The sequence below is a fragment of the Cyanistes caeruleus genome, chromosome 17 (genome assembly GCF_971803275.1).
Source record: "Cyanistes caeruleus chromosome 17, bCyaCae1.hap1.1, whole genome shotgun sequence".
Lineage (NCBI taxonomy): Eukaryota > Metazoa > Chordata > Aves > Passeriformes > Paridae > Cyanistes > Cyanistes caeruleus.
The window spans coordinates 11,310,024-11,316,150 of NC_141717.1; positions in this window are offsets into that span (position 1 = coordinate 11,310,024).

Below are 6,127 nucleotides of genomic sequence, written 5' to 3' on the forward strand. Positions count from 1 at the left end.
GGTCTGTCCTTGGCATCTGTGCGTTGGGAGATGGAGGAGGAAAGAGCCAAACTTGGAGCCTGGAGTCCGCAAATCCCTTCATCCAGGATCCAGCCTTGTCCAATCTTTCCCTTTTCTATGCAGGAAATCCTTCCCTTCTGCCCAGAGAATACATTCCTCACCTGTCCCTGCTGAGCGCTGGGTCCTGACTCAAAAGCCCATTTGTGGACCCAGCTGTGTCTGGAGTGTGATCCCAGAGCCCTGGGGATGGCACCAACAGGATCAACTTCCTTAGAAAGCCAGCAGGATTTTGGATGGGCTGTCCCCATTCCTCTCAACCACCAGGCACCCATGGTGGCCACGATGTGGTTCCTCATCTCTCATTAATCCTCATGGTTTAAATTGCACACAAACCCTACAGACAGTGCTGAGTTATTTTGTACCTCCTACAAGCATTGGGAGTACATGTGGATTCCCACCACGTGGCAAAAACGCTGGTGACACCAGCAACACCAAGGGGGTGTTGGCAGAAGCTTGGGAAATGGTGAACTTCCAGATCCTCGAGATGTACAACCAAGAAAAACACCCCTTCTGCCTGCAGGTTTACAGCACAAACCCTGCAGATTCACAGTCTTCTGAAAGGAGGATGAGAAATAGCTTTAATTTAACTCACCAAGTGTTAACCATGGATTATACCGGTATTTTTTCTTCTTTGCCCACAGCTGCAATTGGTTTAAGACAGTATTTTATCTTTTTTAAGTTGATTTTCTTTTAATTAAATGACTGAGCTAAGCAGAAAGAATTCAAGGCTGGAGGAAAAAAAAGAAATGAAATAGCTTCAATTTTTAAGGACAACCATTATGGAAATATTAACTGCAGCTCCGTTTAAAGTGTCTTTTGTTTCTGCTTTGATTGCTTTCTTATTACAGTATTGAAATTGTAAATGGAAAATTACACCATGTTCTATTACATAAGCAACTAGTTTGCACAGCTTGAAATATAAGGTTTTATTATTAGGTTTTCAGGGCTATGAACAATAGATGGGTTTTATTATACAGTAAATAGCACTTTTCCACTTGACTTCGTTATAACACTTAATGGTAAAAGGGAGATATTCCTCTTTCATAAATACATGCAGCAAACTGTCTCCCAGATTTCAGACCACCAAGCAGCAGGGAAGTAACTTTGGTTTATCTAGACAAGTTTAACTGACGTGTCAAGGCACTTGATTTTAGCAAACTGCCCAAATTACATTCCTTACTTTCTGTCACAGTGGACAACTTGCTGATTTCCCATGTGATGAAGAAAGAATCCAAAGGAAAAAGATGTACAGAGATCTCACAGCAGAATTATTCCCAGGCAGACAGCACCAACCCTTTCCAATTCTGTTTAACATCTTTATCAACAATTTGAGTGATGGGATCGGGTGCACCCTCAGTAAGGTTGTAGATGACACCCAGCTGGGCATGAGTGTGGATATTAGGAAAATTCACTTCCCCAAGCATTGCCACAGGCTGCCCAGGGCAGTGGTGGAGCCCCCACCCCTGGAGGTATTTAAAAGCCGTGTAGATGTGGCACTTGGGGATGTGATTTTAGTGGTGGCCTTGGCAGCACTGGGGAAACAATTGGGCTCAATGATCTTAAAGGTCTTTTCCAACCTAAATCATTCTATGATTCTCTGCAAAGGCTACATCAACTTGCTAGATTTAATTATACCCATTTTATTTAACCTATTCATTCACTCAGCATCTGTCTTAAATGTTGTAGTTACTCAAAATGAGGTCAGGTATAGTAGCAGGTGTTTGGTTATGATTACTTAATGCTTTTATTGCAAATGCCAGTTGTATCTTCTAGAATTTCCTTTAAAGGTTGTCATACAATCTAATACACGTGCTTTAGCAGTTTAGGATATATTTTTCCCAAGGAGATCGAATGAAATCCCCATTAGATAATCATTGTGAAGGAAAAAAACCTCATTTGCAGATTAAACCAACCAGTTCCAAAAGAACTCAACAAAAACAGAGCCACAAACAGAGAACTAAATGCTTTTCACATAATATCTTTCAAAGGAGTGAGAGACTTTGACTGCATCAGGGAAATCTGAAATAGCTGCTTCAGCAAAAGGGTGCCCATTGTACAAGAGAGTTCAGATTATTCATAGTGTTTCACAGAATCTCTAGTCTGGAGTCCTGAGCCCCTGCCAAAAATTAGAATGCTCAAATTGGAAGACTTCCCAAACTAGGGAAAATTTTGGATCTTCCCCTTTCAAGTTACACAGCTCAAGAGACTAAAAGAGAAATAAAAATCCTTTTCTTGAATCAGAGCTCGTCATCATTAATTATGGACTGAAGCAACATTAAAAACTCTTCTTTTCCAATGCTGTCAGATAATGCTGAAAACTTATTCCACTGCTGGTGTTTATCCACCAGCTGGACAAACATCTCCTCAGAAGGAGTTATTACACACTCACCATTACTCTTTGGAAGCACCAAACTGAATAATACTTCAGAGAAGAACCTTTATTATTTTTTACGGGCAGGGAAACGTCCCTGACTTCCACTATTTTCTCTCTCTCACCACATTGCCTCTTTTAAGAGCCTGCAGACTCAAATTATCAGGTAGTTAATTGGAAAATAATTTATTGACAAGCCATGAAAGGCTCAGAATAAAGCACTAGGGGATTTTGTAGCTTGACTTGGGATAGCTGTAGGAAATTAATGAGTTGAACAAGACCAAGCACATTCAGATGCTGGAATTTGTGCCCTTGAGACTGCTGTTCCCAGCCCAGGCACAGAACACACCTCAGAGAAACATCCTTCCAGGATCACTCATTCCTACGCCTCACCTTCGTCAGGCGAGCACGCCGCCAGCTCTTACATAAGGCCTCTTGCTCCATCACTGCCACAGGCTGTACTAAACCATTTTTCTCCCTTTTAATTCAGGTTCCTAGACAAGCAAAAATGCAGAATATTGCCAGAATAGTCTGGGGAATGGGGATTTCTGTTGTGGATGATTAATGAAATATTATTGTTTTGCACTTACAGGGAAATTGTAGTTTCATGCCAATAAGGTCAGGGCCTTGAAATGTTATGTGCTCTATAAAGATATGCAGTGATAGCTCATTTTCAGTTATTACTGAGCCAAAGCCTCTTCAGTTTAGAGAGAAACGTTGTAGAAATACCAACGCTGCACTGAGAGGCAAAACTAACCTTCATCTTAAACTGTTCTTTGCACTTCTGGTACATCTAAATCCACTTCTCTCCACCTGCATCAAGGCAAGGGCCCAAAAGCAAGATGCTGGGACCCTGCTTCTGTAGATACCAACTTATTACCCTTCATGGTATGCCTCAGATTTCTCTTGGATTAATACAATTTCTGCAATATGTTGTTGAGAGAGACAGGAACCAGAGGCCCAGAACAAATAAATCCTTGGAGCTGTGTTGAGGCATTTGATTTATCAGCCTTTTATTTTATAGAAGTTGTATTTTGAAAATCTTCTCTTCATAACACAGCCTACTCAATACTCACCTCCCAGGTCAGGCTGCCTTGACTTGTTGGTGTAAATGTAGATCTGGAAGATCATGGTTCTAGCTGCAGTTGAGAGGGATTTTACTGCAAATTTTTTTGTAGCTATGCATATTAAAAGGTACATTACCAGCACCAAAGCCAAGGATCTCCCATGTGTTTTCTCACTGAGTGAGACTTATGAAGGAATGGCATCCATTCAGTCCAAGAAGGAGGCTTTTAAAAGCAAAAAAGTTCCCAAGAATGGTAAATGCTTAACACAAGTGGGAAATTAGGTTCTGCACAGGGACCATGCACTACTCTCATGCACAGACTTTTTTGTTTTCTTCTCCCAGTTACCAGACTCATCACATACAATCTTTCAAGTCAGAATATGGGAAGAAAAACCAACCCAAGAATTTATTTTTAAAAAAAAACATGCCATGAAATAAAGATTTTAAAAATATTTTTCAGAAGTCTTTCTTCCCAAAGTAGGTTTGCAACCCACACTGGTTTGACAGATGAATGAAAAAAAATTAGAGTCTTTTGTACAAAAATGAGCAAAGTGAACACTTGGGATACTGATCACTACCCTGTAGTAATCATGTAGAAGTACAGATTTGCAAGGTGGGAAGAAGTGGGTTTAATCCAATAAAACAATGCAATAATGGTGAAAAATTGAAAGAGGTCAGAGTCAGAAAGCTTTTGATTTCTTTTTGCTCTGCCATTTGTCAAGGCAAGCAAAACAGAGTTTTAACACATCTGGGTCTTTAAAAACGTTAATGTTTAATAGGGTGTGCTCAGGCTTTCTCTGTCCCTGATAACAATGCACAGGCTGATAGGCATCTCTGGCAGCTGTAAAGCAGTGGCAGAGCCTTGCAAGGCTCACAAGCATTGGTGTTCACTCTCATGGTTTATGATGTTATCAGCAGTCATTGACTGAATTATGGCTTTATCACAACCCTTTCCCTGCACTGTCCTACAGTGAGGTTACACTGTTAAGTTGTGGCCCATTAGAAGGTGATGTGACCTTCTCCAGATGAGTACACAGGAGTTACTGTGGTGTTTAAGCACAGGCTCATTTTCCAGGAGGAACTGAAGAGTCCCCAGAGCTGTACCCACAGTCTGCTCACCTGAAGGTGGCTCTGCCTTGGGTGGGTACAAAGACAAAGACATCATCTGGGAGCAATGTTTTCCCCCAGTCCTGTGTGGGATCCTCACCTGCAACCCTTTGGCTGCAGGCTGTGTTCAGGATTCCAGCACACTGGGAGCTGAGGGATGTGAGGAAGAAATGGGGGTGAGGGCACCACATTGGCTGTATTTTAAAACTGTAAATTCCCTCCCTCTGGAGAGCTCATCCATCAGTTCTCACAGGGCATCAGTCCAGCAAGCTGCTACTCCATGGGCTCACTACTGGAGAAAGGGTCTCACTCTATATTGTCACCTCATATTGAAGTCCTAGGGAAGGTACTTTTGCTCACTCTGGCAGCAGCCAACTCTACTCCAACAGAGCTCTGTGTAAACAGCAACAGATTTCCTCCTTTGGTACTCAACTGGCCCCGTGCAGGGATTTTTTCCCTCCCTCTTACTGCATGTTATAAAGTCTCAGGAGTCCCAGTAGTCACACCATTTGCTCAGAGAAGAATCTGGCAGAACAGGGTATTATTGGAAATGTCTGGGAGAGGAGGGTGCAGGCCAAGACCTCATAGCTCTGCAGCAAATCTTGAGATGGATGTGGCCATGCATTGCCCTCCTTTCTTTGCTCAGCCTGCCTGGTCCTCTTCTGCACAGGAAAGTTCCCCCTTGTGAAAAACTCCAGTCCTTGATAACAAGCCTTGGAGAGCAGGCAGATGTGCAGACACCTTCTTCATATCAATCCAGTTAGAGTTTATTGATTCCCCTTGCCTTTGCTAATGTGCTTTTATTATTATTAATAAATAATCATCATTTTTCCATCAGTGTAGCCTGCATTTGGGAACCTTGGAGAATTCTAGCAAAAGAATTATTAAACTAAAGATTTCTAAGGGGTTGAACAGCAGCACAGCCCAGTAATCTGCCAGAATCTGCAACTGGGGAGCAAAATATCCCCACAGGAGAATATGGGATAGAGCATCAAATCAGCTCCTTCCCCCAGAGCCACCATTTCTACAACTGGCTTCTTGTTCATGGTCACTTCTGCATTGTTGTCATCTCCCAAGGATGCAGCGGGTGGGGGTGGCTCTTGGAGCTGTCACCTGGGCACGTGGGCTCTTGCAGGACCCTGCCCTGGCTTGGGACATGACTCAGTACCTGCAGGGCCAGAACTGCTGCCATGTGCTCCTCCTGGCAGCCTCCCTCCTCCATCCTCTGCCTGGCCAGCTGCAGAGGCTGATCCTGGCTCCTCCCAGGTTACAAGGATTCAGGATCTCTTTCTCAATCAGGATTGCCTGCAGGGGACAGTTTCTCCTAGAGGATTGCATGCAGCTGTTCATAAACAGAGAGAGTCATCACCAGGCACCAGGCACCCAGGCATGGCCATCCAGGCACCCAGCTCCCTGGGCACTAAACTGCCAAACAGTGATTGAAGTAGTTTCAGGGGCATTTTGGGATTGCTGGTAGGGGATTTTTGGGACAAGGACAGTAACAATGCTAGCAATAAAAACAC